This window comes from Mauremys reevesii, linkage group 13 (genome assembly GCF_016161935.1).
Source record: "Mauremys reevesii isolate NIE-2019 linkage group 13, ASM1616193v1, whole genome shotgun sequence".
NCBI lineage: Eukaryota > Metazoa > Chordata > Testudines > Geoemydidae > Mauremys > Mauremys reevesii.
The window spans coordinates 10178986-10189779 of NC_052635.1; the positions used below are offsets into that span (position 1 = coordinate 10178986).

Sequence of the window (10794 nt, forward strand, 5' to 3'; positions counted from 1 at the left end):
AAAAGGGGCAGTAGAGGAAGGAGAGAGACATGGCAGAAAAGGGATGGCTATACTGTGTACTGGGTACCAGGGGCAGCAAAGGGTGAGGGTTGGGGAAGAGTCAAGCAATGGTCCATAATGATGTCAAAGACTTTGCTTTTTCAGCTCCTGCAGCTTTATACTCTCATATTCTCACAGAACAGTGTATTTCCCTGTTGTCAGAGCCAATCCCCAGCCTCAGAGCAGCGAGGAAGATTAATTAATAGCAAGGGAATTCATTACTCCAACAGTGTAGCTATTTGCTTCTGCAATATTTCCCTATGTGTTTTTGCTGAACTGTTCCCCTTCTACTTGTGGGTGTGGCTAGAGCAGGAGACATTCCTGGACCTGGCATGGTCCTTGATAATTTTCCATTCATCACAGTTCAGAGTTGGCTTGATTTGCAAAGGGGCTGAGGTCTCATTGACTGCAGTGGGAGATGTAGGAGTCAGATGTTGTTGTAAATTAACCCCACAGGTTTGATAAGTCTCTGGAGAATAAGGACACAAATAATTCACCTTCGGTAACAGAACCTTTTCCACTTAGGCCTCTGAACGGACATTTCATGTAGAGCAACAAGGATGATGCAACGGCCTGTAGCTGTTGCCTAATAACGTTTCTGTACGGAGTTGGCAGTGTAGTTTGTGTCTTTGGAAAGACAGCAGATAATCACTTCTACTCTTCTGGGGCTTTTTGGCAGCTAGAGATTCCGTTTGTTTATTTTTAATGTAACCCTTCTGCCAGGCCGAATTGATAGCAGCAAGGGCTGAGTTCAATACATAGGGGTCCCGTCCCTACAACGTAATGCAAACCAGCTCAAGCCCCCACCCAGTGACCTGGAAAAATCTTACACACACATCCCTGGGCACCTCAAAGAGGCAATATTTCCCCTCTCGCAAGCACAGTCTTGGTGTAGCAGAAAATGTTGAATAACATGAGATAAACAACACAGCATTAGATTGGGAAAACACCACAACTAGGCCGGGTCCTTTTCCCTGGGCTCTTAAGTACAGCAACCCCAAAATCACCCCAAGACTCCAAAGTCCAATACCTCAAATGTCCCAAGAGTCCAGTAACCCAATAATCACCCACAGTCCCAAAAGTCCCGCAACCCAAAAGTCTCTGTCCTGGGTCAGTGCAGCCCCAGAGTTCAAGAGTCTATCTGCAGGGGTTCCCCCCCCCACACCAGCCTCGGTAGAAAGGGGCACCTTACGTGGTCCAGGACCGACTGCCCTGCCTCTCTGTGGGATTCTGCTTCCACCTTCCCCATGAACTGCTCAGCTCCGCTCTGCCAGCTGCTCTGCCCCCCCAGCCGTCCTGTGAGCCTCTCCAACCGTCCCCGCAAACTGCTCAGCTCCGCTCGCTCCGTGGGCTGCTCCAACTGTCCCACAAACCGCTCCGCTCTGCCAGCTCCTCTGCTCCACCAGCCGACCCAGTGATCCACTCCAGACGTCCCTGCAAACTGCTCGGCTCTGCTCGCTCCGTGGGCACTCCAACTGTCCCACAAACTGCTCTGCTCCGCAATATAGCTTCAGGCTCCCTGACTAGTTAGCACAGCTCTTTAGTGATTTCAGCTCTTTGTGATTTCAGTTCAAAGTAGGGGAGCCCCAGTGCTGGTGCACCATTAGACTAAAGTGAGTTCAGCTCAGCAACCTGTAACTTAGATTCTTAAGGCAATCAAAAATCAACTCTGATATTCAACAGTGGAGGGAGGAGGAGATGCAATTGGTCCTTCTGGCTCACACAAGGAGCCCACTCCCATGTCTAGCGAGTGCCACTCAATTGATGGTGAGACTCTCTGTCACAAAGCAGTTTCACAGTTTCTCATCCACACAATCAAGGTGACAACTCTCCACTCCTCCTGCCCCAACAACACAGAAACTGGGGATCCCACAGCTGCCAAAGCAACCATCCCAGGCTGCCGTGGGCTATGCCAAGCGGGGTGGGTGTGCCTATGCAAACACGATCAGCCCCTGAAATTCTTTTTCACACTTGCCATAATTCACCACCAGATGTCAGGGTAGAGCTCATCCTGACTCTGCTTACATTAAGATAAACTTCCATCATATCTGTGCTTGCTTCATCCCAAGCACTTCTGGTCACACATCACTGATGTATTTCATATTGTCAGAGAGTCACAGCATTTAAGGACAAAAGGGACCTCTAGATTATCTTGTCTGACCGACTCTGTCTCATGTTGTCTTGGGTGTCCTCACACAGGCCCACAGAGCACTTTAGCCAGGCATCAAAGTGAACATAAAAGAGAAATGTACCTGGTGTTCCCTGTAACTGTGCACTGAAATGGGAGCACTTCTGGGATGCAGAATGTGTAATGTCATGCAACACTGATAAACAGATGATTAAGGCAGGAAGGAAAGAACATCTCATGTAATATAGAAATTGTGTGGGGGTGTGTCTGCGTGTGAAAGAGAGAGAGAGAGTGAGAGAGAGACTGGAAGCTCATGCAATGACTATATAGCCAGTCAATAATGATAGTTATATAGTCAGTAAGGGATAAAGGGGTGAGAACTGATAGCAGAAACACAAGACACCTATAGATCTAGACATAAAAAATTACTTAGAAAGACAAGATAGATGAGGAAATATATTTTATTGTTTGTGAAAGAGCCAGCAGTTGGTCCAGCAAAAGATATTACCTCATGTACTTTGTCTCTAGTATCCTGGGACCCAGATGGCTATAACAGCACTGTATACAAAAATAGCTTAAGCAATTAGCGTAAGTAGAAGGCCTTATAGCCTGAACAGAAGGAGTTGCTCAATGAGTTAGCATAAGTAAGTAAACTAACAATGAATGTAAGTTTACTGTTTTGTCATAATAACAAGTGTAATAATAACAAGAGCAGATAGGTAACAACAAGGGAATGAGACTTGCTCTGTGTGTGTGTGTGTGTGTGTGTGTGTGTCTCACCCCCTGCTGGAGGGAATGCTCCATGGAGTCATTCATGACCACGGGTGGTACAGAAAGATCTTTCATTTATAGCTCATCTGAAAGATATAACTTTCACCAGAACCAATGCCCCCTTCCACGGTGAGGGGTCACTGCAGACCAGCACAAATACCAAAGGGAGAGTGCCATCTATTAAGACACCCTAACTACCCCCTGCAGCACAGGGCCCATGTGTGCAATTCTGGGGCACTGTGGTAAGCAGCCATTCTCATAGGAGCAAGTCCACTGCTGAGCCTCTCACCAAACTCCTTGCAGTACAGGGCAACGTGGTGCCCGGCTGAGGCACAGGGGGTCAGCATGGACAAAGAGACAACAGTGCCCCCCAAGTGAGACCCCACCCAGCTCCTTGCAGCATGCCATTGCCATCCCTTGGAGCTGTGCTGGAGCACTCGGGTAAGTACTACTGACCCACAGAGGAGAACATCCTGTAATAAGTCCTCCATCCTGTTTCTGTCAGTACAGCACCCCCTACTGCTGAGCTGCAACATTGGGATCAGTCAAGAACATCCCACAGAGACCTCCAGACCCATCCTTGTATTTTAACACCCCCTAGTGCTACACTGGGGTATTGCTAGCAACACTGACTAGGGCAAGATTGCCCCAAACTGAGCACCCCACCTCACTCCCAGTAGCACAGCCTCTAGCCCCAAATGGCCATGCTAGAGTAAGGGTCTCAGAACTATCTAAGAAATGAAAGTGCTCCCAGCTCAGCCCATCACCCCATTCCCTGAAGCACACTACCCCCAGCACCTCTCAGCTTCTGCACAGAGTTTATTCTAATGTTCCTGGGAGCTCGTCCTGATTCAGGTCCTGCTGCAAATTTACTGGTGTCAATGGGAATAGTCCCACTGACTTCTATGGGCTTTGGATCTGGCTCTATAGGAGGGAAATGGGCCCTTTCATTAGGGCAGTAGAGTGAGGACTCTTGGGTTCTGTTCCCAGCTCTGGAAGGAGAGTGGGGTGTAATGTTTAGAATAGTGGGAATTGGGAATCAGATCTCCTGTGTTCTAATCATGGATCTGAGACAGGAGTGGAGCACACAGTCTGAACATCAGGGAACTGAAGTCATGAGCCTTGGGTGTTGTTACTGACTCTGCACCTGACTCTTTGTGCTGTGTTGCGTTGGACAATTCATTCTTCTTTCCAGACAAAATAGTATCACACAGTTTACACCACTTAGTAAATCCCATTACAATTTTCATCTAGAAAACACATGATGACGATGATGATGATGATGATGATGATACCACCTCCTCTGAAATAATTACCCTAGTGAATTTTATTTTGTTGCAGGTTGATGCAGAATTGTTCTTCCTCTGAGGAATATTACAAGAAATTTCCTTTAGGGACTAGGTCCAAGAAGCCAGTGAATGAAATAAAAACACCTCTGTTTCCTTCAACACATTTTGCGCTTGTAGCTAGGAGATAGAACTACTCTTCTTAAACAAGGTACGATATAAATGAATGACTTAAAGCCCCAACCATTCTCCCACTGAAGTCCATGGGTGTTGTGCCCCAGTCTGCAATGGGAGCAAGATCATGTCATTGGTTTCTTCATTTGAATTTTCTATACATGGGCAGAGAATTTTAATGTGTGTCTGAGCACATGGGTTGTGGCTGTGTTCATATCTATCTATCTATCTATCTATCTATCTATCTATCTATCTATCTATCTATCTATCTATCTATCTATCTATCTGGCAGTCTACCTGTTAGTATAGCAATTGATCTATTAGTCTCTGAATCTATCATTCTGAATTCAACTAGTTTAATAATCATGGGTCAGGTTGTGAGCTTGACTTCAATGCTAATTTATACCAGGTGAAGTTCTGGTCCTATAATTCCATAGTGCCCTCCAAAGTGATAAGAAAGCACCAAACATGCTCATCATCATGCCATGATTATATTTATTATTTTTGTTGTTGTTGTGTTATTGTTGGTGTTTCTTGCTTCTCCTTCCTCTCATCCTTACTCTCCTCTGTTTTTCAACTGTCATCATCATCCACTGAGTCCGAGTCGAAAAGTTGTTTCCTGAAGTGGTTCTTGTATTTGGATCTGAATACAGTCGGCTGGGAGTACTTAGTCTGATCTCTTCTAATAAGAAAGTCCACTCCCGGAATCCGACCCTGGCATATGCTCTGCACCTGCTGCTCAAGAGTTAAATGGCGGTCTCTTTTAGCTGAATTTTTCTCAAACCTTCCTCCACATAATGTATGCTTCTTTCATTGCTTTCATGTCCTCCTGTTTACTAATGGAGTGTCCAGATGCCTTGAAGAGCTCAGAAAATATCACTCAACTACCAGTGACAAACATCTTTATAGACCTTATTCCTAATCGTGAGTAAATTTAAACATTTATTAAGGGTACGTCTTCACTACCCACCATATCGGCGGGTAGCAATCGATTTCTCGGAGTTCGATATATCACGTCTCATCTAGACGCGATATATCGAACTCCGAATGCGCTCCCGTCGACTCCGGAACTCCACCACCGTGAACGGCAGTGGCGGAGTCGACAGGGGAGCCGCGGACTTACATCCTGTGCCATGAGGATGGGTAAGTACTTCAAACTAAGGTACTTCGACTTCAGCTACGCTATTCGTGTAGCTGAAGTTGCATACCTTAGATCGAACCCCTCCCAGTGTAGACCAGGCCTTAGAGATGCTCCAAATGTCAGCCATTAAATAAAGAAATAAATCCAAATTCCGTCTGAAAAAATAGTTTCATCAATATCAATGTTTTCCAAGAGAAAACATCGATATTGATGGCAGTTTTCAATTTTCCATTCGATTTCATGTGGACTCTTTGAATCTAAATTAAGGTTTTCACTATTTCAACTTTTCATATCAATTCAATGAAAATGCAAATATTGGAATTTCTCATGAGATGGAAATTCCATTTTCCAGCCAGCTTTGCATGTACTGCAATGGTCGTGCTGAGGAAAGTACTCACAAACATCAATAAATGTTCCCCAAAGTAGATCTTAAGAGAGGCAGAAGAATTTCAACCTCTCCACCAGATCTCAGTATTTAGAGAACAACATTCCCTTTTGTTTTAAATTGTTCTAGGTAGTGCACTTTGCATAGTGTGCCATCAAAGTTTGCTTTGGTTATTTAATTAAATTTTCTCTATCTGACTCCCTTTGAATCTCTCTCTCTCTCTCTTTCTCTTAAATTACCAGGAGAATGGTCCTGTGGTTATGGCACAGTTTCAGGTAGCAGGACAGCTCAGTTCCATTTCTCAGAATGCTGACTAGCTGTGTTAATCCAGTCTATTCATCCTATTATTCCAGTTTCCCCCTAATAGCTCACTGTTATTTGATGTGTTGCTTTGAGAGCTACATATTGAAGGTACTAAGGTTATGCAGAATACAATATTTGTTATTACTCATTTTAATTCCAACTCTTTTATTTCATTGTCATGCCTGTTATTAGGAAGTTCCTTGTCAACAAGTAACCTTGAAGTAAAACACCTGTGGAAAACATCTCTTCTTATATTGTAGGATGTTCCTTCTTGTAAAGTTCTTCATAGCAAAGTGATTGGATGATGATCCTCCACTGGTGTAAATCAGTATAGCTCTTTTTATACCCACTGAGCTGGGAAGATTTACACCAGCCCTAGGTCTTCTTTTGTATATTGAGAGAAACCAATACATTTGGGATGCTGCGATGATAAAGCCAGGAATGATTTCAATTGTTCTCTAATTTTTAGGGAACAATAACATTTAATAGTATACAAAACGCCCAACATCCCCCATTGTTTTCAACATTTATTGTGCTTCTCATTCTCCAAAGTGCTTCAAAGATATTGGGCTCAGCAGCATCAGTTTATTCATGTGAGTAGTCCTCACTTATGTGAGTTGTAACTGCAGTGGGAATACTTGCATTCATATAACAATTCTCATGATTAAGAGCTGAATGAGAGCAGAATTTGCCCTCATTTGAGAAATTGTATTTGATAAATGTGGCTGTAGCATATCAGTCTTAGAGGGGAAAGAAAGAAAGAAAGAAAGAAAGAAAGAAAGAAAGAAGTATTGATTCCTTTTTGAATTTTCATGTAGACTAAAAAAAATGGTTTGAAGAGGAAGGATTGAGGAAGAGGAAAGATGATTTGAAGAGGAAGAATAGAACCCCTGATGCTGGAAACCGGTATACCACCATTGCTGGTATAAACTGATGTAGCTCCTTTAGAGTTAATTTATCAAATCCCTGTCTGTTGTAAATCTGCTTTATTTCCACTGGTGTCAAAGTGGTCAGATCTCCAGCTGATCTATATTTGCATAGTTTGAATGACATCAATGCAACTGCACGAGTTTACGCCTGATGATGATTAGGCCCAGTTACATATTTATATACAGAATCGTAGCAGGTTTTATTCTCAAGCCTCCCAAGTGAAAGGAAACCAGTATGAATTGTTTGATTCACATCCACATGTCTGCTATTCCACAAATTCAGTCTCTTTCTATGTTGCCCCTACAGATGACCTATTCTGCGAGTGACCCTGGAGAGAACCAGACCATCTCCGATGTGTTCATCCTGGTGGGGTTTTCATACCTTAACAAGCTGCAAATCCTTCTATTTCTGTTGCTTCTGGTCATCTACCTGGTCACCCTGATAGGGAACCTGCTTGTTATCCTCCTTATAAAGCTAAACCCCTCACTTCACACTCCCATGTATTTCTTCCTGGTGAACCTGTCATTCTTGGAAATCTGCTACACCAGCAGTGTGGTCCCTCAGCTGCTGGTTCACCTGCTGGTGGAGCAAAAGACCATTTCTATTGTGGGCTGTGCAGTCCAGATGTATGTCTTCACCATCATGGGCCTGACGGAATGCTGCCTCCTAGCAGTCATGGCGTACGATCGCTACATAGCCATATGCAACCCCTTGCACTACAGAACCATCATGAGTGGTCGGGTGTGTGCGCAGCTCGCAGGTGCTTCATGGACCATCGGCATCTCAGTGGAAGTAGCTCAGACCACGTGGATCTTCCGCTTACCCTTTTGTGGCTCCAACCGCATCCACCACTTCTTCTGCGACATCCCACCAGTGGTGAAGATGGCATGCACGGACACATCCAAAAATGAGATTATGGTTTTCACTGTGTCAGTGCTGTTCATCATGAGCCCTTTCCTGCTGATAATCCTGTCCTACATCTGCATTATTTCCACCACCCTTAAGCTCCAGTCTGTGGAGGGAAGGCGTAAAGCCTTCTCCACCTGCTCCTCCCACCTCATGGTGGTGACTTTGTTCTATGGAACAGCCCTTATCACCTATCTCAGGCCAAAGTCTATCTCCACCCCAGAGAGTGATCTAATCATTTCCCTCATGAACACAGTTGTGGCCCCAGTGTTGAACCCCATTATATACACGCTGAAGAACAGAGAGGTGAAGGGAGCCTTCAAAAAAAAAAAGTAGAGAAGAGCATCTCTTCATACAAACAGAGAAATTAGGGAATGAAAAGCAGAGGCAATCAAAATGGGGGAATGAGGTAAATTCATAAACATTTTGTTGAATTTCTCGCAATGACCCTTACATTTTCAATTAAAATTTTACCATGTGCAAAACTTTTACATCGTCTAAACATGGTGGCAAAATGGGAAGAGAAACTTTTTATAATGAAATTAATAAATAAATAAACTTTAGTCAAATTTTGGATAGTCAGAACCTTTTGACCAGATCTAAAGATCATTGAAAAAGCCTCAGATCAGCCAGGAAAATGAATTATTACCAAGGGAATTACCAAAGGAATTCATTAGTCCTACAGTGTAACTATTTGCTACAGCTAATGTAAAATTTCGCTGTGTGTTTTGCTGGACTTTTTGCCCTATACCTGTGAATGTCACCAGGGCAGAGGATGTGCATGGACCTGCCATTGTCTTTGATCATGTTCCACTCATCACAGCTCAGAGTAGGCTTGCTTTGCACAGGGGCTGAGGTCTCATTGACTTCAATGAGAGACGCAGGTCTCAAATGTTGCTGTAAATTAGAAACAAGGCTTTGATCAGAGTCTGGAGAATAAGGACACAAATAAATCCCCTGTGGGAGCAGAACCTTTTCCCCCTAGGCCCCTGAACGTACATTTCATGTAGAGCAACAAGGATGATGCAACGGCCTGTAGCTGTTGCCTAACAACATTTCCCTACAGAGTTAGTGCTGTAGTTTGTGTTTTTGAAAAAACACGAGATAATCACTTCTGCTCTTCTGGGGCTGTTTGGCAGTGAGAGATTCCTTTTGTTTGTTTTTAAGATTCACTTCTACCATATCTGTGCTTGCTTCATCCCAAACACTTACGGTCACATATCACTGGTGTATTTCATATTGTCAGAGAGTCACAGAGTTTAAGGACAAAAGGGACCTCTAGATTATCTCATCTGACCTCTTCTGTCTCACATTGTGTTGGGATTCATCACATAGGCCCACTGAGCACTTTAGCCAGTCATCAAATGGCAGTCCCTGTGCTGGACCACTGAAATAGAGGCATGTCTGGGATGCAGAATGTATAATATCAAGCAACACTATTCAACAGATGATTAAGGCAGGAAGGAAAGAACCACTTATGGAAAATAGAAACTCTGTGTGTGTGTGTGTGTGTGTGTGTGTGTGTGTGTGTGTGTGTGTGTGTGTGTGAGAGAGAGAGAGAGAGAGAGAGAGATGTGTAGCCCATGTAATGCCTATATAGCCATTAAATAATAGTTGTATAGTAAGTAAATGATGAAGGGTTGAGGAAATGATAGCAGAAACAAAAGAGACCTATAGGTTTAGACTTATAAAAATTACTTAGAAAGACAAGATGGCTGAGGTAATATCTTTTATTGTTGGTGAGAAAGACAGAAGTTGGTCCAGCAAAAGATATTATCTCACCCACTTTGTGTCTTTAGTATCCTGGGACCAAGATGGCTACAATAGCATTGCATACAGGAATAACTTAAGCAATTAGGGTAAGTAGAAGGCTTTCTAGTCTAAACAGGAACAGTTGCTCAATGAGTTGCCATAAGGAAGTAAAGTAGCAATGACCTTAAGTCACAAAACGTCACAAGGCCCTGTTAATTGTTTTGTCATAATCACAAATGTTGCAAACAGCAGATAGGTAACCACAAGGGAATGAGCCCTGCTCAGTGTGTGTGTATGTGTATATGTATGTGCCTGTCTCTCTGTGTGACTGTCATCCCCTGCTGGAGGGAATGAGCTATGTTCAGTGCAAGTGTGTAGCTGCCACTGCTGCCCCTTCTTCTTGTTAATAGACTCACTGATTTCTCAATGACCACGGGTGTTCGGGAAAGATCTTTCATTTACAGCTCATCCAAAAGATATAACATCCACCAGAAACAGTGTCCCCTTCCACTGTGATGGGTCGCTACAGGCCAGCACCAATTTCATGGGGAAAGTGCCCCCTACTGAGCCACCCTTCTCACCCCTGCAGCACAGGGCCCCCCAGCGCCATGCTGAAGCACTGTGGTAAGCAGTGATTCCGATGGGAGCAGGTCCACAGCTGAGCTCCTCCCTCTGCTCCTTGTGGCACAGGGCCACATGGTGCCCTGCTGAAGCACAAGGGGTCAGCATGGACCAAGAGACAAGAGTGCCCCCCAAGTGAGACCCCACCTAGCTCCTTGCAGCATGTCATCACTTGGAGCTGAGCTGGAGCACTGGGTTTAGTACTGACCCCCAGAGGAGAATGTCCCTTAATGAGTCATCCACCCTCTTCCCTGTAGTACAGCGCCCCCTACTGCTGAACTGGGACATTGAGACCCATCAACCTGAAAACATCCTCCAGGCCCGTCCCTGTATTTTAGCACCCCCTAGTGCAACACTG

The 10794-nt window shown here is 44.3% G+C and overlaps 1 pseudogene; it reads left to right on the plus strand.

Annotated features, from left to right (window-relative positions):
* The first annotated feature begins 7463 nt into the window (after positions 1-7463).
* LOC120380924 lies at positions 7464-8434 on the plus strand (annotated as a pseudogene).
* Positions 8435-10794: the final 2360 nt, after the last annotated feature.